At 37.7% G+C, this 23,535-nt stretch overlaps 1 protein-coding gene and 1 pseudogene across 2 annotated transcripts in view; both read left to right on the top strand.

Moving 5' to 3' along the window:
- Positions 1–23,535, top strand: part of TAFA2 (TAFA chemokine like family member 2) — a 574,649-nt gene that overhangs the window by 223,525 nt on the left and 327,589 nt on the right. The gene's annotated exons all lie outside the window — the stretch shown is intronic.
- The window catches only part of LOC136323760 (Y-box-binding protein 1-like), a 67,271-nt pseudogene continuing 62,318 nt past the window's right edge, over positions 18,583–23,535 (top strand).

Below are 23,535 nucleotides of genomic sequence, written 5' to 3'. Positions count from 1 at the left end.
TAAGATCCTCTGATGGCAAGGGAATTTTCTCAGTCTTAAGTGAAATCCCCTGGAAGAAGAAGTAAGGAAGCCTTGTATTTGAAACCAGATCTTAATCACACGCTGCTGAGTAAAAATCCAGCTTCTTGGGCACAAAGCCCTGCTGTTATTACGAGGCAAGCTAGCACTTGACGGCTACAGCTGGAGGAAACCCTCAGAATATGAGAAGCTGCCTCTGATATGGGAGGTGAATCACACTTCTAGGAGAGATGTTCGACAGGATTAGAAAATGTCACTGGCGTCTTCCCGACATGGTAGAATTAGCTTTTGAGGAGAGATATGTATCTTCAGCTCCTCAGTCATTTTCTTTCAATAGCATCCTCTAGGTGCTGCTTTCTCCACCTCCTAAACCAAGCTGCCATCCATACAGCACAGAAAGAGGTGATGTGAGCAGTGGTCAGGAGCACAGATCCAGACTGCCTGGGTTTGAATTTTTGCTCCCAGCTGTGAGGCCTAGGCCAACACATTTAACTTCTCTGGGGCCTCCATTTCTTCATCTATCAAATGGGACAAATAATAGTACAGTACATGCCTAATATAGCGGTGAGAATGAAATGCATTTATGTATGTAAAGCACTTAGAACAGTGTTTAGCATATAGTAAGTGCTATTTATGTGTTGGCCATTAAAATATGAAGTTTTTGTTAAAGAAAGAAAAAGACACCTATGTCATAAGAAGAAAAGTACTGTTTGCATTTTGACATCTAGGTTTAATCTTTGTGCAAGTGCTGTCTTTTTTAAGATGTAAAAGGAGGAGATAAGATAAATGAACAAGGAAAGAATGTTTCTAAAATACATTTTGTGGAAATAGTTTTAAAGTACGCTCTTTACATTTATTAAAAATATCTGTAGATCTGAAATCTTACCATTTCTGTTGAAACCTCTGATTCCCCCCCATGCTGATGTCCTTAATAACAAAAATTGGCAATAATACTTTTAAGAAAAATTTCTACTCTGCTTTTAATTGTGCTGATTTATCCCTCAAATTCCTTGGTTACGGGAGAGCCTAGGATTTCTTTTCCCTCCTGACGTATGTACTTTACATCTGACCTTGTACTTCCTCCTGATTGTGACTGGCTGGGTGGAGGGGAGTCTGTTCTAAGTTCACTCCTTAACATAAATGCTTAACAAATAAGACTCTGCTTTTCTTTGTAAACACTACAAACACCATGTAATATTGCAGAACAGTTTTATATTTTCTGTAAAAAATTCATTTAAAATTTACTTTGGTTAAATATGAATAGCTTTTGTCAAAATGTTAATTTGCAAGAAAAACAGTGCTTCAGCAGAGCTAACATGTTTACTTTTCTTCCAGGTGCTTGCATCATTTGAGTACTTCCTCCCTCCCTGTCTCTGCTCCTCCTGTCATACCTCTCTCCGGTGACTGTTACAACTCATGGGCGCCTCCCTCCCCGCTTCCCCCTCTGCCCTCCCGCAGCCAATTCACCTCACGACTGCTAGGATGATCTTATAGAAATGTAAAGTCAATCATATCCCTGTCCCTTTTTAAAACTCTCCAATGCCTTCCTTTTGCCTTCAGAATAAAATCAAGCTTCTGTCCCTGGCCTTTGAGAGCCAATCTGCCTCTTGCCTGCTCTTCCAACCCCAGGTCTGCTGGTTCGTTGCTCTCCTTTGAATGTATCGGCTTCGTTTCTAACTGCAGGTCTTTGCCCTGCTGTTCCATAAGCCTGGGACAATTTTCTCCAGGTAGTTTTGGGACTGATTTTCTCACTTCATTCAGATCTCTGCTCTAATATCACTTTTTTTCAGAGATTCTTTCTGTGGTTGCAATCTCTTCTCATCATTTGTTACCACTTTACTCTGTTTTATTTTTTATTATACCTCTTATCACCACCTGGCATATCATATATTTACTTGTTTATTATTTTTTTTCCCACTAGAATATAACATTGAGAGAGTGCAAATTTTGTTATGTCTACTGCTGTATTTCCAGAACTTAGAAGAGAGCCGGTTTATAGTGGACAATCGGTATTTAATGAAGGAATAAATGATTTTGAATGAATTAGCTTGGCAAGTGTGTAGACCTAAGCAGAATTTATGGCTATTTTATTTGATTGACATTATCTGTTCTTTGGATGCAGAAGATTTGGTTCCTCTTGTTTAGGTGATGGGAACAGAGAAGCAGACTTTGTAAATTGCTTGAAACTGAGGCCCCTTTACTTTCCCAAAGCAGAGCCTGAAACAAGGGCTTTTCCAGGTAGTATATTTTGGGAAATGATTCTGGGACAGAAGTGGAGCACTTGGAAAAGAGAAGATGGAAGAAGTAATGGCTTATCCAACATGCATTTCTTAGCTCTTTACTGCTGTGGACAATTATGACTCATTCCCACTGGGCAAACTTTGAGAAGTGGTATATAATAACCCTTGAGAATTGTGCACATAAGACACAGGAGAATGGATATGTATGCATCAGCTCCCCTGTGGTCCAGGCTTATTCTAGTTGTTAACGCCCACCTACTTCAGCTTTGCATGTATGTTGGAATGGCTGAGCAGTTCTGCAGTGCCCCCTGTGGCTTCCCTGCTGGAAGCTGTGGGGAGAAGTCCTTAGGTTACATCTGTATACTGCTAGTTGCTAAAGCAGCGGCTGGAGGAAACGGGTAGAGGAGAATGGGAGATGGGCTACAAGAGGTTTCTGATACAGTGATCCTCACTATTATCATCTTAATCGTCTTAATTGAGATTAAGTTGGCTCTTCAGACTCTTGAAGGACAGGGTGGAGGCATTTTTCTTCTTGGTTACCTCTAATACCTTGCACAGTTTATAGTAGATGTTGAATAAATACTTCTTTGTTATTTGACTGCCTTAATAGCACTACCTGATATTTATTTAATTTTGATAGTACTCTTAAATGTTATAAAAATGAGTAAAATATAGGTTAGTATACATCATTTATCAAAATGTAAAAAAGCCCTAAATCAGTCAACCAATGGATTAATCAAATGTATTCTTTCTTTGGGGGGGGGAGTGAGGGAACAGCATTATTAGTACATGATTCATATACTGTACAATTCACCTATTAAAATGTACAATTTAATAATTTTTGTACATTTGAAGAATTGTGCAACCATCACAAAAAACCTCTCCCAAAAAGTCCTGTACTCTTTAGCAGTCATCATTCTTTCCTCTCATTGACCTCAAGCCCTAAGCAACCACCGACTTTCTGTTTCTATTGATGTGCCTATTCTGGATATATCCCATAAGTGGAATCATATAATTTATAATCAAATGAATTTCCAAGTCTTGCACATACATATTCATTGATTCATTAAACACATATTTCCCGAGTATGCACTCTGAACCAGGCACTATTCTAGGCATGAAGGGGGCACAATGTTGAAAAAGGCAAATCTGGTCCGAGCCTACATTCTACTGGAGAAGACAGATAGACACAAATAAAAGACAAACACCTAAACAAACAGATAAAAGAATTACTGGGATAAATGCTGTAATGAAAACATAGTATACAAACAGAGAAAACTAATGGTGGGGAAAGTACCTTGATTGAATTGTGAAGTCATGAGAAAAAGTCTCTAAGCAGGTGACATTTCTACTGAATATGAGGGAACTGGCCACATGGAGATGGGAGAAGGGTGGTCTATGAAGTGGAACAGCATTTGTAAAGGCTCTGCTATGCCAAAGAATTTAGTTTATTTGAGGAACTTAAGGTAGACTATTGTGACTAACAAAGCACAAAATATATGTATTATGTGCATATACAACTAATGGTGTTACCTAAAAATGAGCAAATTTATTGGCTTAGAGTCTTAGTTACACAGTTATGGGCCATCAGTTTGTAGGAAGTAAGATTCAGTTGTGAGGAGTTTTCTGTGTTGAATTGAGAAGCCCAGACTCCATTCTATAGGTAGTAGAGAACTGTGCAGGGTTTCATAGGGCGAGTGATGTTAGGGAAGTGGTGTTTAAGGAACATGAATTTTCCACCTGCCTTCAGTGTAGATTCAAAGTGAATGGAATAGAATCACTCAAGAGGCAAATAAACATTCTGGTAACACATACACTGTAGTCTCTGCGTTGGAGAATTATTTAAGCTCTGTTTCAGTGACTGGACCTAACAGTGACCATTTGTGGAGTGCCCTCTGTTTACAAATGGGTAAACAGGTTTAGCAGTACTAGAGAGAAAATCTTGATTGATGAAATTTTCATCTGTCTGAGCAAATGGGAATCTACTGTCTGTGATGGTCTGTCCCCTGATAAGGATTTTTGAAAGGCATCAATGACGACTGTAGCTTCTCACATCTAGGTACCTTGTACTCTTTTATATATGTATTTGTGTGTCTTCAGGTTAATACATCACGTAGGAAAATTCTCACTGGCCAATATATGAGGCAGAACTACATGGTAATGAGGTAGGTTTTAAAATAAAGTCCTGAATTATATTTGTTTGGGTGGATAAAAATAACACAAAAAAAATTTAGAAAATTATGGAAAAGCTTGTATATTTGAGAACATTGTGGTACTTCATAAACTTTAAGCATTTTAACCCTAGGAATGGAAACAATGATACAAATTGAAATGGTTGATATGGATAAATGGAATGTTGAAAAGGAAATTACTAAGAGAAGACTGATTTGTAATAAAAATCTGAAATTTAGGGTTGGAAGGCGACTTTCCAGATATGGTATAGAAGTGATTGTAGATTACTTAGTGAGTAGAGTGGCCACATTAAAAGAGTACAGACTCTAGTTAAAATCTCAATGATGCCGTTTTCTAGCTGTGCGACCTGGAACATGAAATATAGCCTTTTGAGATTTGGCATCCTCATCTGCATTATAGGAACAGTAACACTTGTCCTCAGAGTTTTCGTTGAAGGCTTAACACAGTGTAGGCATTGAGCTTGGCACTCAATATGTAGGAAATATTGTTTATGTTCTCAATAGAGAGAACAATTCATTATTAGTTCAGTCAGTTCTTTAAATGCATATATGAATGTGCTAGACACTGTTCTTGGTTCAGAGTATACAGCAATTTATAAAACACACAGTTTTTCCACTCTCATGGAGCTTGTATTCCTCAGGATGGATGTATAGTGGGAGAAAAGAAAGGGAAGTGCAGCTGAAGTGGCTAAAGAAGGTTGAAGGAGTTGGTAAGGAGTTATGGATGAGGTCAGAGAGACAGCAGTGGCCAGATCATACAGGGCTGTAGTGAAGGCACTGTGGAGGGCTGTGGTGAAGATAGTGGATTTGACTGAGTGAAAAGGGAAAGCATTTAGATATTTTTAGGGGAGTGGTGTCATAATTTGATATATGTTAAAGGCTCACTCTGGTTGCTCTATTTAGAGCAACCAGAGGGAGACAAAGGCAGAAGCAGGGAGGATCTTGCAAAAAGTCCAATTGAGACGTCAAAAGGGCTCTTGGGTAGGTAGCAATAAAGCTCTAAGATCTGGTTGGATAGAAATGTTGCCAACAAGGAGTCAACATAATTTGCAGACAGAGAGGATATGAAGTGTGAGAGAAACGATAATCAAGGAAGACTTCTGAATAGTTTCCATTTACTGAAACTAAGGAGATACAGGTCATGGCAGGTATGAAAGGAATAATCGAGTTCTGCAGGACACATTAACTTTCAGACCTTTGAGGCTTTCAAATGAAACCAACTAACAGAAGCTGGATGTGTGCCTAGTTTTCTGGAGAAAAACCTGCACTTAAATAATTAAAAAAAATTCAATTAGAATAGATCCAACAGATAATGCAACAGGAAATTTAGACAGCAATACAAATAATTATTTCAAGAAATTTTGCTATAAAAGAGAGCAAAGAAATGAATTAAGCAAGTTTAACAGTTTTTTAATGAAGGGGAGACACAGTGTTTGTTGTTGTGCTCACCTAACTAGTGTGTCTCTCCATTTTTATTCTACAAATTATATTTTATTTATTATAACTCATAATATGTATATCGTTGTACATGATTTACGTATTTTATGTACAAATTCTGCTTATATTCCTTTAGACCCCTTGATGTGCTGGTTAGATGCAGATTGAAGCATATTAGAATGCTTTTTAAATAATAGTTACTTCATAACTGTACAGTACTTTATTGTTTATTAAGAGCTACCACATAAACAATTTCATTTCTTACAATAACCCTGTATGTTAGAATAGATAAAAATATTGTCCTGTAAACAAATGAAGAATCAGATTGATGGGAATTGGCACAGGGTTTAGCTCTGAGTAGACACTTAATAAATAGTTGAATAAAAGAATAAATGAACAAATGGTCCATAGTCATAGGATTTGGAAGAACAGAGCAATAATAGAAAGCTGAGACTCCTGACCGCCTGGCCAGGGATTTTTTCATTACACTGCAGTTGTCTTGAAGTTTTTAATCCTCATTTTAAAATAAAATACTTTGGCTTCCAAGTACTAGAAGATAAAATATAATCAAAGTGATGAGATGGAATTCTTAACTTGCTGTATCTCAATTTTGAACTGGTTTTTGATTGGAGAGTTGTAGTGATGTGACAGGTAGCAGATATTTTTGGGGGGTCAATATTCAATTAATCTCTCAGCAGATTGCTAATGGAGACTGAGTTGTAGGGAGTGCTGATTTAGAGGTGAAAAAACAAATAAAAAGACAATTCTCAATTATGGAAATTATTAAAATATTGGGGGTGATCATTTATACATTTAGGGTGTGTTAGTTATTTGAACTTGGGCATACTCCAGCCTGGATAAGTGGTATTTCTCCTTTATGTATCCTTCTCTTCATTCATTTTAATTGGTTATAAGGGCAATATGCTTTCTGGCAATCTATTTTGGAGCAGTTCTTTACATTTGCTTCAAATTATTAGATCTGCTAGATGCCACTCTTGAACTATGCCTGTTCTGGGGGTGGGTAAAAAAGTGTAGCTTCTCACATCTGTCTTCTACCACAAGCTACGAATTGGCTCTGGCTTCTTGTCTCTGATAAGGTGGGTTGTAATGCTATTTTTGGATGAGAAAGGCATTTCTGTGGTGGTGCTGAAGAGCTTGGTAAAGAGAGAGTGGGAAGCTCATATTTTTATACTCTCGATTAGCCAGGAATGATTCCACATAGCCAAGTAACTGTTGGAATGTTATGGGAATTTTCAAAGCCAATGCCATGTATGATTGTTAAACTTTTGCTCTGTAGGGGAAAGTTCAAAACACAGTAATCAAAAATAAAAAAAACCCAAAATTAGAGCACCCACAAAAAGTAAGAATAAAAAATATAAAAATTAAAGAAAATGAAATTCAAAAGAGAAAAAGAAAAAAAATAAGGAGAAAAAAGGAAAAATAAATTTAAGTTTTGAGAGGTTTTTAAAAATAGGTGTTGATGTATTACAGCTTTTAGCTTTGTGAAATTTCTGGGCTGTCCTCCACTGAGATGTTGCTATCACAATGATGTAGGTTGAGCCACAATTGTCTTGGTGGGTGAATTATGTTGTGAGGGTTTTATGACTTTGGCTTTAAGGCTTCAGCTTTCTGGCTTTCTGGCTCTAGCAATGTCAATCTCAGGCTTCTGGGTGCTCCTTTACATGTTTTATCAGACCTGGTAACCAGACATGGAACACCTCTGTTCTTTAGGGGAGAGAGTGGCTCTGGAGAGCTAGCTGTGGGGTTTGTCTCTGCCACTCTTTGTATAGCAAGGTGAGGGAGGCTAGATTTGGGAGGCTAGGGGTCTGCAGTTTAATTTTTTTCATCTCTGCCAAGTGTGGGCATCAGGCAGTCTGTTGGAACACTGGCCATGATCTTGTGCTATGTTTGCTTTGATTTATTTCCCCTTCTGCTCCTCTATCTCAATGCTACTCCTGCCAGAATGAGACCCAGTCACTTCAGATTTCCTTCTCTGTACCCCTTAGACAAAATACAGGCAGCCTGAGCTTCCCTCCTCCCTGTAGTTTAGCAGACAATAAACAAAACAAAACAAAAACTTACTTGGGTGTTGTCTTTTCTCCAGAGCCCACCGCAAATAAGTTTTATCTTCTGCCCCCCTTTTCAACCCATGCCACCTTTAGTCCATTCGGTGCATGGATCTTTCAGGCACAACTGTGAGCCCAGTTTGAGATTCCTTCCCTGCATTATAGTTGTTCGATTTGTTAAAATTTCAAGGGGAAAGCTCAGGAGTATCTCTCACACTGCCATTACTCTGAAGTCATTCCACATTAGATGGTTTCCTTTAAAACAAGGATGAAAGCTGTATTCCTAAGTATCAAAGTAGAATGTGTACATCAATTGAAAACTTGTCCTTCCACATAGTGCAGCACTTAGCTAAAAGCCCTTGCTTGCATAGACTGCCTCCTGATGAGACCCTTTCTTGCAACAGTATTTTGAGAAACATTTCAGTTCAAGGGACATACTAACCATTCAGTAAATACTGAATAGTCTCTAAACAGTGTTGCTGGGGTTAAAGTACATCACCAGAATACAACATGTCTTCATTAAAACTAGTTTTTAGATAGAATGTATTTTGATGAATATAATTAAATGTGTCCTTGGCTTTGGTCAGAGGCCAAGTTGAGTAACTGATTTGAAGAATATTTCTTAAACAAAATTGCAGAGTACATAGCAGAAGCTTTCAATAAACAATTGTTGACTTAATGAATAATGAAGATATATGTACTCTGCTTCTTAGGGTTCCCCACAAGAAGCATCATGTGAAAAACTCCAAGGTTTATTACCGGGAGAATTTGTCTTTGCATATGGGTTCACATACTTCTTTTGATTCCATTACTCCCTAAATGGTTTCTGATTCATATCAATTTTTAACTCAGTTTAATATCTTTTTTTTTTTTTAATAAATTTTTATTAATGGTAATGGGATGACATTAATAAATCAGGGTACATATATTCAAAGAAAACATGTCTAGGTTATTTTGTCATCAAATTATGTTGCAAACCCCTCGCCCAAAGTCAGATTGTCCTCCGTCACCCTCTATCTAGTTCTCTGTGCCCCTCCCCGTCCCCCTAACTCTCTCCCTCCCTCCCTCCCATGTCCTCCCTCCCCCCCCAACCTTGGTAACCACCACACTCTTGTCCATGTCTCTTAGTCTCATTTTTATGTTCCACCAATGTATGGAATCATGTAGTTCTTGTTTTTTTCTGATTTGCTTATTTCACTCCTTATAATGTTATCAAGATCCCACCATTTTGCTGTAAATGATCTGATGTCATCATTTCTTATGGCTGAGTAGTATTCCATAGTGTATATGTGCCACATCTTCTTTATCCAGTCTTCTATTGAAGGGCTTTTTGGTTGTTTCCATGTCTTGGCCACTGTGAACAGTGCTGCAATGAACATGGGGCTACATGTGTCTTCACGTATCAATGTTTCTGAGGTTTTGGGGTATATACCCAATAGAGGGATTGCTGGGTCATAAGGTAGTTCTATTTGCAGTTTTTTGAGGAACCACCATACTTTCCTCCATAATGGTTGTACTACTTTACAGTCCCACCAACAGTGAATGAGGGTTCCTTTTTCTCCACAGCCTCTCCAACATTTGCTATTACCCGTCTTGTTGATAATAGCTAATCTAACAGGAGTGAGGTGGTATCTCATTGTAGTTTTGATTTGCATTTCTCTAATAACTAATGAAGCTGAGCATCTTTTCATATATCTGTTGGCCATTTGTATCTCTTCCTGGGAGAAGTGTCTGTTCATGTCCTCTTCCCATTTTTTTATTGGATTGTTTGTTTGTTTGTTGTTGAGTTTTATGAGTTCTTTGTAAATTTTGGATATTAGGCCCTTATCTGAGCTGTCATTTGAAAATATCATTTCCCATATAGTTGGCTTCTGTTTATTTTGATATCAGTTTCTCTTGCTGAGCAAAAACTTTTAATTCTGATGTAGTCCCATTCATTTATCTTTGCCTTCACTTCTCTTGCCATTAGAGTCAAGTTCATAAAATGTTCTTTAAAACCCAGGTCCATGATTTTAGTACCTATGTCTTCTTCTATGTACTTTATTGTTTCAGGTCTTATATTTAGGTCTTTGATCCATTTTGAATTAATTTTAGTACACGGGGACAGGCTGTAGTCAAGTTTCATTCTTTTGCATGTGGCTTTCCAGTTTTCTCAACACCATTTGTTGAAGAGGCTTTCTTTTCTCCATTGTGTGTTGTTGGCCCCTTTATCAAAGATTATTTGACCATATATATGTGGTTTTATTTCTGGGCTTTCTATTCTGTTCCATTGGTCTGAGTGTCTATTTTTTGCCAATACCATGCTGTTTTGATTATCGTGGCCCTATAATATAGTTTAAAGTCAGGTATTGTAATGCCCCCAGCTTCATTCTTTTTCCTTAGGATTGTTTTGGCTATTTGGGGTTTTTTATAGTTCCATATAAATCTGATGATTTTTTGTTCCATTTCTTTAAAAAATCTCATAGGGATTTTGATGGGAATTGAATTAAATTTGTATATTGCTTTGGGTAATATGGCCATTTTGATTATATTTATTCTTCCTATCCAAGAACAAGGAATATTTTTCCATCTCATTGTATCTTTTTTGATTTCCCTTAACAATGCTTTGTAATTTTCATTATATAGGTCCTTTACGTTCTTTGTTATGTTTATTCCTAGGTATTTTATTTTTTTTGTTGCAATCGTGAAGGGGATTATTTTTTTGAGTTCGTTTTCTAATATTTCATTGTTGGCATATAGAAAGGCTATGGACTTTTGTATGTTAATTTTGTATCCTGCGACCTTACTGTATTGGTTTATTGTTTCTAATAATCTTTCTGTGGAGTCCTTCGGGTTTTCGATGTATAGGATCATATCATCAGCAAAAAGTGATAGCTTTACTTCTTCTTTTCCGATATGGATACCTTTTATTTCTTTGTCTTGTCTGATTGCTCTGGCCAGAACTTCTAGCACCACGTTGAATAAGAGTGGAGAGAGTGGACAACCCTGTCTTGATCCTGATTTAAGGTAGAAAGTCCTCAGTTTTATGCCGTTTAATAGGATGTTGGCTGATGGTTTATCATATATGGCCTTTATCATGTTGAGATATTTTCCTTCTATACCCATTTTGTTGAGAGTCTTAAACATAAAATTGTGTTGTATTTTATCAAAAGCCTTTTCTGCATCTATTGATAAGATCATGTGGTTTTTGTTCTTTGTTTTGTTGATATGGTGTATTACGTTAACCGTTTTGCGTATGTTGAACCATCCTTGAGATTCTGGGATGAATCCCACTTGATCATAATGTATTATTTTTTTAATATGTTGTTGTATTCGGTTTGCCAGTATTTTGTTTAGTATTTTAGCATCTGTATTCATTAGAGATATTGGTCTGTAGTTTTCTTTCTTTGTGCCATCCTTGCCAGGTTTTGGTATGAGGGTTATGTTGGCCTCATAAAATGTGTTTGGAAGTATTGCTTCTTCTTCAATTTTTTGGAAGACTTTGAGTAGAATAGGAACCAAGTCTTCTTTGAATGTTTGATAGAATTCACTAGTATAACCGTCTGGGCCTGGACTTTTATTTTTGGGGAGATTTTTAATAGTTTTTTTCTATTTCCTCCCTGCTGATTGGTCTGTTTAGGCTTTCTGCTTCTTCATGACTCAGTCTAGGAAGGTTGTATTGTTCTAGGAATTTATCCATTTCTTCTAGATTGTTGTATTTGGTGGCATATAATTTTTCATAGTATTCTACAATAATTCTTTGTATTTCTATGATGTCTATGGTGATCTCTCCTCTTTCATTTTGGATTTTATTTATTTGAGTCCTGTGTCTTTTTTCCTTGGTGAGTCTTGCCAAGGGTTTGTCAATTTTGTTGATCTTTTCAAAGAACCAGCTCCTTGTTTTATTGATTTTTTCTATACTTTTTCTGTTCTCTATTTCATTTATTTCTGCTCTGATTTTTATTATCTCCTTTCTTCGGCTGGTTTTGGGTTGTCTTTGTTCTTCTTTTTCTAGTTCCTTAAGGTGAGAAGTTAAGTGGTTTACTTCGGCTCTCTCTTGTTTGTTCATATAGGCCTGAAGTGATATGAACTTTCCTCTTATTACTGCTTTTGCTGCATCCCAGAGATTCTGATATGTTGTATTTTCATTTTCATTTGTCTGTATATATCTTTTGATTTCTGCGCTTATTTCTTCTTTGACCCATTCATTTTTTAGAAGTATGTTGTTTAGTTTCCACATTTTTGTGGGTTTTTCCCCCTCTTTTTTGCAGTTGAATTCTAGTTTCAAGGCTTTATGATCAGAAAATATGCTTGGTACAATTTCAATTTTTCTAAATTTGCTGATATTGTCTTTGTGGCCCAACATATGATCAATTCTTGAGAATGTTCCATGTACACTAGAGAAAAATGTATACTCTGTCGCTTTGGGATGAAGTGTCCTGTAGATGTCTATCATATCCAGGTGTTCTAGTATTTCGTTTAAGGCCACTATATCTTTATTGATTCTCTGTTTGGATGACCGATCTAGAGCCGTCAGCGGTGTATTGAGGTCTCCAAGTATGATTGTATTTTTGTTAGTTTTTGTTTTAAGGTCAATAAGTAGCTGTCTTATATATTTTGGTGCTCCTTGGTTTGGTGCATATATATTAAGAATTGTTATGTCTTCTTGATTCAACTTCCCCTTAATCATTATGAAATGACCATTTTTGTCTCTGAGTACTTTTTCTGTCTTGTAGTCAGCATTATTAAATATGAGTATTGCTACACCTGCTTTTTTTTGGGTGTTGTTTGCTTGGAGTATTGTTTTCCAGCCTTTCACTTTGAATTTTTTTTATCCTTGTTGCTTAGATGTGTTTCTTGTAGGCAGCATATAGTTGGATTTTCTTTTTTAATCCATTCTGCTACTCTGTGTCTTTTTATTGGTAAGTTTAATCCATTTACATTTAGTGTAATTATTGACACTTGTGGGTTCCCTACTGCCATTTTATAAATTGCTTTCTGTTAGTTTTGTATCTAGTTTGATTCTTCTCTTTTGTTTTTCTATCATTTGTTTTTGTTTGTTTGTGTTCCATACTTCTTTCCTCTGTTGCTACCTTTTTTAAGTCAAGTGTTTTTGTGGTGGTTTTTTTAAGGGTGGTTACCATTAAGTAATGAAAAGGGTACCTACCATATTCATTGTAGTACCCTATCTTATAAGTATTTCTGCACTTCATCATCCTTTGCTACTGTTAATCTCCATCCTCTCCCCCCTTTTTTTCCTTTGTTGTCACAGTTTAAGTTTGGTTTTATTGTGTTCTTGGTGGAGCTGTTACTTGTGGTGTTGTTTTCTTTTGTTGTTTGAATCTGGTTGGAAAACCCCCCTTAGTATTTCCTGGAGTGGGGGCTTTCTGTTGATAAATTCTCTCATCTTTTCTGTATTTGTGAATGTTTTTATATCTCCTTCATACTTGAAGGATAGCTTTGATGGGTATAGTATTCTTGGCTGAAAGTTCCTCTCTTTCAGGGCTTTAAATATTGGGGTCCACTCTCTTCTAGCTTGTAGAGTTTCTGCTGAGAAATCTGATGATAATCTAATAGGCCTTCCTTTATATGTTGTACTCTTCTTTTCCCTGGCTGCCTTGAGAATTTTTTCTTTGTCATTGGTTTGTGTCATCTTTATTATGATTTGCCTTGGAGTGGGTTTGTTGGGGTTAAGAAAACTTGGTGTTCTGTTTGCTTCTTGAATTTGAGGCTTTAGTTCCTTCCACAGGCTTGGGAAGTTCTCGTCTATTATTTGTTTGAGTATATTCTCCATTCCATTTTCTTTCTCTTCTCCCTCTGATATACCTATTATTCTTATGTTATTCTTTCTGATGGAGTCAGACAATTCCTGTAGGGCTTTCTCATTTTTTATTATTTTTGAGTCTCTTTCTTCTTCTCTCTGTTGTGCCTCAAGTTGTTTGTCTTCTATTTCACTAATCCTATCTTCAATCTGGGCTGTTCTGTTAGCTAAGCTTGTTACCTCATTTTTCAGCTCGTGAATTGAGTTTTTCATTTCTGTTTGATTTGTTTTTATAGTTTCAATTTCCTTGGTAATATATTCTTTGTGTTCATTGAGTTGTTTTCTGGTCTCCCTATATTGCCTTTCTGTGTTTTCTTGTATATCTCTGAGTATTTTTAAGATATGTATTTTAAATTCTCTGTCATTTAGCTCCAAGGCTTCCAATATGTTAAGTCTTTTCTCCATAGATTTTTCCACATCTATTTGTGTTACCTCTCTTTCTTTTGTATCCATAATATTCGATTTCCTCTTTCTTATCGGCATCTGAGGGTGGTCTTATTGATAGCACTAATTAGAATTAATAAAGAGTAAAAAAAAAAAAGGGTAAAACACCCCACAAAAAAAACAGTAATAATTTATTATTTCCCCCTTTTTTTCTCTCTTCTCTTTCCCTCCTCTCCCCTCCTCAGGGAAATATCGTGCCTATAATGGAGGGCCTGATTTGGGGTGAAGAGTTCAAGGGGCAAAAAAAAAGGGAGTAGGGACCTACTAAATGCAAAAAAAAAAAAAGGAAGAAAATCTTAGACAAGCATAAGATGATCTTAGACAAGCATAAGATGATTTGCTTGTAAGTGATGGTCAACTAAGAGATATAATGAGAGGGATAAGAGGGAATCAGAAAAAAGGACCAAAAAAGAATAATAAAGAAGAAAAAATAAAAATAATAAGTAAAAATCTGTTGTATTAAGTGGAGCGAAGACTAAATACAATGGAGACCTTGGCTTGGGAGGACCTAAAATGCCACAAAAATAAACAAACAAGACAAAAAAAAATAAAAACAAAAGCAAAAAAGAGAAATAAAGCCAAAAAAAAGCCTTGAGTCCCAAATTAACTAATTTGTTCGTGATTGAGGATTATATGGGAGGAAAGTAAAATGAGAAAAGAAAAAACGAACAGAAAGGAAAAAATAAGAAAAAGAGAAAAACGAAGGAAGAAATAAAATAGGAGGAGAAAAAAACCAAATAAAGCAAGACAAAAAAAAAAAAAAACAAAAGAGGAGAGAGTGAGAGTTAAGTGTTTTGGAGTATAACCTTAAAGGAGGGTGAGGATGAAGAAGAAAAATAAAATGCAACACTCATGGGTAGTGTAGTTCAAGAAAGGGGAAGCATAAGATGGGCAGAGAATAGAAGGACCGAGGTGGAGGAAATAAAGGCAAAAAGATAGAAGAAACAAACAACAACAACAACAACAACAAAAAAATTAGTGGATCAAGTTGTAAAGTCTGTGGGTTTTTCTTGATTTTGAGAGGTTAACTTCTTCCTTTTTCTTTTCTCTCCCTCTTCCTAGTCGGTGACTCTGTACCCCAGGCTCTGCCCCTGTGTCATTCTTAGGTAGGGATTTGCAGTTGATGGGATATTATGGCAATGTCATATAATTGGCTTTAGTCTTGCTGGAAGTAAAGGCTTGTTGGCGTTTGCAGGGTCCAACGATGAGAGAGTTTGCTTTCCTGGATTCTCTCTCCTAGTCCCCCCTTTCTGAATTAGCAGCCTGGTGATCCAGCTATAAAGCTGCAACTGCTTCTGCCTGGGGAGTAAGAGGCTCAAAGAGCTGCGAAATCCCCACTCTATCCCCACTCAGTGCAAGGCTTTGGGAAAGGCTCTGGCAGTCAGGGACTCCAGTGTAATCAGGCGGGGGTGGGAGTCAATTGTTGTCAAGGTGACTGTTCAGCGCCTATCATTTAGTTGGACCTCTCAACCCAGGCTTTCCACACTTTGTAGCCTGTTTTTGCAGGGAAGAAGAGGCACTAGTCTCTGCTTATGACTAGTGTAGTATAGACCTTATTATCTGCCAAGTCCTTCTTGTTAGCGTTTATCCCTGAATATGGAGGCTCTATCAATCAGAAGTTGCCCCCGCCCCTTTAGCGAGAGGCACTAAAAAATATCACGCCTCTTGTCTTGGATCGCTGAACTGAGAGAGATCTTATCAATTAGAACCGAGGGTGCGCAGATTTTATGGGTTAAGCTAATTTCAGTGATTGGGTCGCAGCTGTGCTTCCGAAGGTATTTTAGGCTGCCTGCGCGCGCCCCTCCCCCAACGCTTGATTGTTAGCTTGAATGGCTGGGTGAGGTGCCCCGCCCAAGGAGAGAATCTCCCAAGCCTCTCCCGCTCGCCCCGCCGCTGGCGGCTGGACCACACCAGGCGCAGGATAATGGAGCCCCCTGGGTGTGCGGGCCAGCAGGGCGCCTTGGGCGCGTGGAATGCCCAAGGCACGCGTGCGAATGGGGCGCTCCGCGCACCGGTGGCCGGCGACCCCCACTCGCAGTGTGCGGGCCGCTGGGAACGTCAGCGGTGCTCAACCGGACCGGGCGCGCACGCGGAGGCTCGTGGCGGCCGCTCGCGGTGGCGGTTCGCAGCGGCTGCTTGTGGCAGCGGCTCACGGGGGCTCGCGGCGGCTCGTGGTGGCGGCTCGCGTCGGCCGCTCGCGGCGGCTCGCGGTTCCCAAGTATATGGGCTGACTCACCGCAGGCGCACTCCCTCGCGGCTTGAATGAGCGTCGCTGCTGCGGTGGTAGCTTCCTCCACACCCTCGTCTCTCAGATTCAAGTGATAACAGTCCTTTTGCTTTCAGTTTGTGTGGAACTCTGGAATGCTCCGAGGATAAATTTTTCTGTTTCTAGTTGATAAATTTGTTGTGATTTAGGGGAGAGCTGTCGGACGCGCTTCTCACGGCGCCATTTCCGTGACGTCACTCTCAATATCTTTTAATATTATAAAAAATTCTCTAGATTCTAAGTCTTGGAGCATTTTAAAATTCATTTAGCCTTTCACTATCTGCTGCTTGAAATGCTTCAAATCCCACTGAGGAATGAAGAGGGCATATATGATAATAAAAAAGAAACTAACAACAAAATAGTTTTCCACAAACATCTCCTTCAAGAGAAAGAGAGCGTTCCATTGAAATCTGTGAATGAAGGTTCTTCATTCAGTCTGGGGCACAGGATTGGGCCATGTTGGCACCAACATATATACTCCCCCCAAAATTTCAGGCACTTTGAGGGCAATCCTACAACCTGGCCATAACCCAGTGTATATATCAGAAGCACCAGTTCATCTACTATGGAGAAGACTAATTGAAAGAAGGGTTTATTATGGTGATAATTTATAATCTTTGACTTATTTTATGTGATTTAAGCCTTAGGGGAAATTTATTGATTGTAGTTTGCTTCAGCAAATATTGGTTGAGAATCTTAATTTAAGTGGGCAATTTACACGAGCAGATCTCCCCCCTGAGCTTTCTGAGTACACGATTGTGGGGCAGCATTTCTGTGTTTATTCACTTTCTTCCACCAGAGAGACCGCTCATAAGATGCTACATTATTTTATTTATATATTTTCATCATTTACTTTAGGTAGAGAAGCATCCAGAATAATTTAAGTGCTTTTAGATTAGCATATGCTGGGTTTAGATGTTACTGTATTCTCAGAAGTAAAGCTTTCAACATGTCACCTGTAATTTAGGAAGATACAGATTTTCTTGAACTCTTCAGGTTAAAGGCTTGCAGGAGATATTTCTTGTAAGTTTTTAACCAAGACAATCTAAATTTTGGACAAGCAAAACACAAATTATGCATGATATTCAGGTGGTGCAATAATGGTACCATACCCAGAGAGGAGTACATTTGAGCATAGGCTCAGTGATGACATGACCAGAATTATTTATTCCTTTGTCCTGGACCTTGATGAATTACTGGCTTGAAATGCAGGCAGAGATCTGTAGATACAGCACTCATGCTAACTCATGTTACTATTGCTCACCCTTACTGCTTTTTTAAATTCAGCTACATGTAAAGAGGATGCTGCAAGGAGGCACATTATGGTTTATGTCTTGTGGAGCCTGCTGCACTAAGATTCTTAAAACCATACTGCAACCTTATTTCCTTTAAATTTTGAAAAGAAAAAGAAAGGTATTTTTTTCTCCTAATTTGTAAAATTGTATGCTTAAAAATTATAGCAAAGTTATGGTTTTAATGACTCAGTTTGTATTTCAAGGAGCAAATTCAGCTACATAAGATGAATTGCTGAAAGGAAATAATTTGTATGTTTTGTTTGAAACAATTCCCCATGATGTGGATCTTCTGGAGTTTATTTTCATGACCAAGACATTCACTTTGTAGCAGATTATGGCTTTAGTGGTGAAGAATATTGCCCGTGACCTGAAGACCTTGTCTTCTCCCTGGTTTTACTTCTGTCGAGACCAGTTTATATGTCATATCACTATGTAATTAATTCAGAATTTGAATGATTTTAGTTTTCAACCATAAAAGAAAGTTGATATTCTTTTGACTCTTATACATTTATAAATATACTTGTTGGAATTTTAAAAAATTTAAAATTATCTCTTGTATATACCCTTGCTTCTAGAAGTCTGAGAGAAACAACTGTGATGAAGAGAAAGGTAAAAATTACCAATACATTTGTGTTAAGTGTTTCACCAGAACTCTATTTTTGTAAGGACTTTATTTGATTTCTACTTGAATGAATACCATGTATCGAAGATCTAATTACATTTGTGGTTTCATCACTATTGACCAACTAACTGCATACATACAAACATACAAGCATGTACACACATTCTTTCATATGTTATAATAATACCTTTTATTTGATGCAATGAACCCTGTTAAAAAGCTTCCTGTTGAAGAGGTAAAGTAATTTTTTTCCAGGTCTCAAGACCAGTAAGTGATAGACCATTTTGTAGACCTTAGATCATTTGACTTGGATCCTGTTACTCCTTCACTTAGGAAATACACTAAACATAATCCAATAGATGGTGCGTCATGCAGCTACTGTGTGTTATCTTTAAATAGTAGTAACCACGGAAAGCCATTAGATGATTATTATCAATGCTGACATTTATTTTCCTTAAGACCTCGGGATTAGAAGACTGTGGTCCTTTATGGCTCTCAGGAGATGAAGTATACAGGGCAAAATAAACTTCTAGTGAAGATTATTTGCAAACTATTTCTATGTTCTTTCATTCACTCATATTTACATCACTAGCTACCATGAGCAAAATGGTATCAAAAGTTTATGGATTTAGGCTGAGTTGGGGAGGCAAGCTGGTAGGCTGAGTTAGGGGGAGCTGGTAGGCTGAGTTAGGGGGGAGCTGGTAGGCTGAATTAGGGAGAAGCTGGTAGGCTGAGTTAGTGGGGAGCTGGTGGGCTGAGTTAGGGAGAAGCTGGTAGGCTGAGTTAGGGGGGAGCTGGTGGGCTGAGTTAGGGAGAAGCTGGTAGGCTGAGTTAGGGGGGAGCTGGTGGGCTGAGTTAGGGGGGAGCTGGTGGGCTGAGTTAGGGAGAAGCTGGTAGGCTGAGTTAGGGGGGAGCTGGTGGGCTGAGTTAGGGGGGAGCTGGTGGGCTGAATTGGGGGGAGCTGGTGGGCTGAATTGGGGGGAGCTGGTGGGCTGAGTTAGGGGGGAGCTGATGAACATGCTCAGTGGTCCCTGTTGTCTGTGATTCTAGTGCGTGCTCCATTCAAAACCAAACATAACCAAGGGGCATGCAGATTTGTCTTTCACATCTGAGTATAAATATGGCAATCAGAAAATAATTTTATAATCATAACACATGTATTTAATCTAAAAAAGAGAAAAAAATTTCTTTGTTAGTTCTGAAAATTATATATGGTGGAAATAAGTGCAATTGATTCCTTTATCCACAATGCAAAATAGGAGCAGCAAAGGAGAGAGAAACATATTGTTAGAAAGTTAAAAATATCAGGAAAACTTCTGAAGAGGAAGGAGCTTAATGGTGTTTTAAGTATGTAGTAACTTATTTGTTCTATTTTGCATAAAAACAGGAGAGGTTTGTGACTCACAAGTAAATAGAGAAATCTGAGGATCTGACTTCTTACCAGGGAACATTTCAATTGAGACTTTCAAAACAACTCATGGCTGGCTGGTGGGGAAAATAGAGAGAGGTTGGTAAAGGGCAAAAACTTTCTGTTATAAGATGAATAAGGTCTAAAGATCTAATGTATGATGTGGTGACTATAGCTGATAGCACTGTATTGTATAAATTAAATTTGCTAAAGAAGTAAAACTTAAAATATTTTTACACTCTCTCTCACCCCTCAAATCCAGGTAAATATGTGAGATGATAGATGTGTTAATTAACTGGATGGGGGAAATCCTTACAAGGTATATATACATATACAAATCATCATATTATACACTTTAAATATCTTACAATAATTTTATTAGTCAATTATATTTTAATACAGTTAGGGAAAAATGAAAGGTTGTAAAGTATTTCATTAATTTTCATATTGACAACATTAAATTGATAAAGGTTTGGATATATTATGTTAAAGATATGATTATAATCAAAACATAAATAAAAATAATTCCATAATAACTGTACAGAATACTAATAACAATTCAGTATATTTTATAATAATTGTGCAAAACTAACTGATATTATTTTCCTCACTTCAAGAGTTTAGGATTAAAAGACTGCTGCTTAGCAGTGTCTTTTATGGTTCCCAGGAACTGAAGTATACAGGGGAAAATAAATATCTAGTAAGGATTATTTGCAAAATATTTCTATATTTCTTTATTCATTCATATTTAGGCCAATATTATACAAGTCAAAATAAGCTCAATATTTCTGCAGTCGTAGGGTATGGATCCCTAATCTCTCAGCGCAGGAACCAGCCTGTTTAATTGGATTTCTCTTGTGTCAGACCACATTGTCAGTCAATGGGAATGAACAGAGGCTTCTAGAGAGTAAATTACATGATCAGCCCAACTTCACATTCAAAGCAACTTTCACCCTGTATCTTTCTCTCAATTAAGTTCTAGGACGATGTTTAAAACTTCAGTTCCTTTCACTTCCTTCAAGATTAGTTAAGGAGAGTCTGGCTTAAAATACAAAATAGAATATTTGTACTCCAATGTATACAGACTGAAGCTTTATGTTCTAACTTGCTTGCTAAACACTATCACAGTTCTAGCAAGAATTGGTAGATAACTGCTTTCATTCTGTTAGAAAAGCAGCATCATGACTTAATGAGGACAAGTTATATAACCATTAGAATATTTCCAAATTATCAGTTCTGTACCCATTGTTAAACTATACATAAAGTTATGTTATGTGTAAATTTATGGCATCGATTAAATCACTACTGTTATAATTTATTAAAAATCTAAAAACTATTTCATATATAAAAAGTACAACTTAACGTACAGAAACCACTACAGTTCAGAGTTCAGTGTCAAGTTCTGAAGATGCTGCTCAAAGGAAAAAGTGGGGGAGCAGCCTCTTGGAGTAATAGTTCTGACAAGAAGTCTCAGGGTCCCAAAGATGGTGGCACTGAAACATGGGTCAGACACATTCTGTGTGAAAAACATGGAAAAATCATGGCAGCTTTGGAGAAGTTAAAATCTGGAGCAAGAGTCAATGAAGTGGTTGCACAGTATCATGAAGATAAAGCCAGGCAAGTGGGCAGTTTGGGGTGGATGACCAGAGGGTCTGTGATGAAACTATCTGAAGGAGCAGCATTTGCCTTGCCTGTTAAGTGGGCTGAACAGCCTGTGTTTATTCTGCTATTAGTATTGAAGGGAGAAAATTAAATTGAATGGAAACAGAAAATAATGCCACTGAAAATGCTTTCAGAAGACTAAAATCTCTGGAGAACCCTCATGGCTACTTCTGTGGCCTCTGATCTGGATGGGTCTCCAACAAAACCAGAGAAAGGCTTTGAAAATACATGATGGAAAAAGGTGACTCACTCGAAGTTTCAGCTTTCTTTCCTCATGCTTACTAATGCCTTCTCTTAGCTGTTTCTAAATAATTGAACGCCATCTTTTGTACCTTGTTCTGCATGGCACTGGAAAGAGCTGAGACAGAAGACCTGAGCTTTGCAATTTTTACAGCCTATTGGTCTGTTCCCCCTACAAGAGTGTGAACTCCAAGCAGGCAGAGAATGAACTCTTTTTTTCATTATTTGACCTTCAGTATCTCTCATAATCTAAATTGATTTGATCTACAAATATTTAGGTACCTTTTTGGGCCAGACATCATTCTAGATGCTGGTAATAGCATAGTGAAAGAAACTAACAAAATCCTGCTTTGATGGTGTTGATAATCCAGTGGGAAGATTGAGATTAAGTGCTTTGAAAGATAAAAGAGCAGAGTGTGAGGTACAGTGCTACAAAGAGTGGTGGGGAAGCCCTTTCTGCTAAACTGGCACGGGAGCAAAGCCAGGGGTCAGCCATATGAATATGTGGGGATAAAAAGTTCAGGGCACAGTAAGAAGCAAGAGACCCTAGGATGCTTGATGTGCTCACAGAATAATAGTAATAATAAATACAAACAAAATGAATACGCCTGAGATCATAGAAGTGTTTGTATCAGGATTTGGAGCTGTTAACTTTGTCTATTTAATAGTTGGTTTTACAGCAATGAGATACCACCTCACACCTGTTTGATTAGCTATTATTAGCAAGACAGGTAATAGCAAATGTTGGAGAGGCTGTGGAGAAAAAGGAACCCTCATCCACTGTTGGTGGGAATGTAAAGTAGTACAACCATTATGGAAGAAAGTATGGTGGTTCCTCAAAAAACTGAAAATAGAACTACCTTATGACCCAGCAATCCCTCTACTGGGTATATACCCCCAAAACTCAGAAACATTGATACGTAAAGACACATGCAGCCCCATGTTTATTGCAGCATTGTTCACAGTGGCCAGGACATGGAAACAACCAAAAAGCCCGTCAATAGATGACTGGATAAAGAAGATGTGGCACATATACACTATGGAATACTACTCAGCCATAAGAAATGATGACATCGGAACATTTACAGCAAAATGGTGGGATCTAGATAACATGATACGAAGCGAAATAAGTAAATCAGAAAAAACCAGGAACTGCATTATTCCATACGTAGGTGGGACATAAAAGTGAAACTAAGAGACATTGATAAGAGTGTGGTGGTTACGGGGGGGAGGGGGGAGGGGCACAAAGAAAACAAGATAGAAGGTGACAGAGGACAATCTGACTTTGGGTGACGGGTATGCATCATAATTGAACGACAAGATACCCTGGTCTTGTTATCTTTGAATATATGTGTCCTGATTTATTGATGTCACCCCATTAAAAAAATAAAATTATTTAAAAAAAAAAAAGTTTGTTTTAAGCTTGTTTTCAGCCTCTGATACAGGATATTGCACTGACTTTGCTGGTTTTTAAAGGGGTTTCAGACAGATTTCTATAGGGCTGATGAAAATCCTAAGGACCTAAGAACTCAAATTTCACCCTCCCCCGTTTTTATTACTTGATAATAGTGGAAAGTTTCCCAGGCTGAGTCAACAGATCTCTGAATGGGAGATTTTGTTTGTTTTCTGTCTCAAGGGTGTCATTTTGGATCACACAGGGTACCAATAGCAGAACCGATTTGTATCAGATGTAACTGATTGTGAAGGAAAATAGGGTGTTCCATAGAAAACACATCATATTCCAACATTGTATCTTTTAGCTTTCCAACAGTCTATTCCTTGGCTGAGCCTTTGTAAACTATAGCATATTTTATCTCCTATTCTACCCAAATTACTACATCTTGG

Source organism: Saccopteryx bilineata, chromosome 2 (assembly GCF_036850765.1).
Source record: "Saccopteryx bilineata isolate mSacBil1 chromosome 2, mSacBil1_pri_phased_curated, whole genome shotgun sequence".
NCBI classification, from domain to species: Eukaryota; Metazoa; Chordata; class Mammalia; order Chiroptera; family Emballonuridae; genus Saccopteryx; species Saccopteryx bilineata.
The sequence above is the reverse complement of the archived record's forward strand: the minus strand, read 5'-3'. Positions and strand labels throughout refer to the sequence as shown.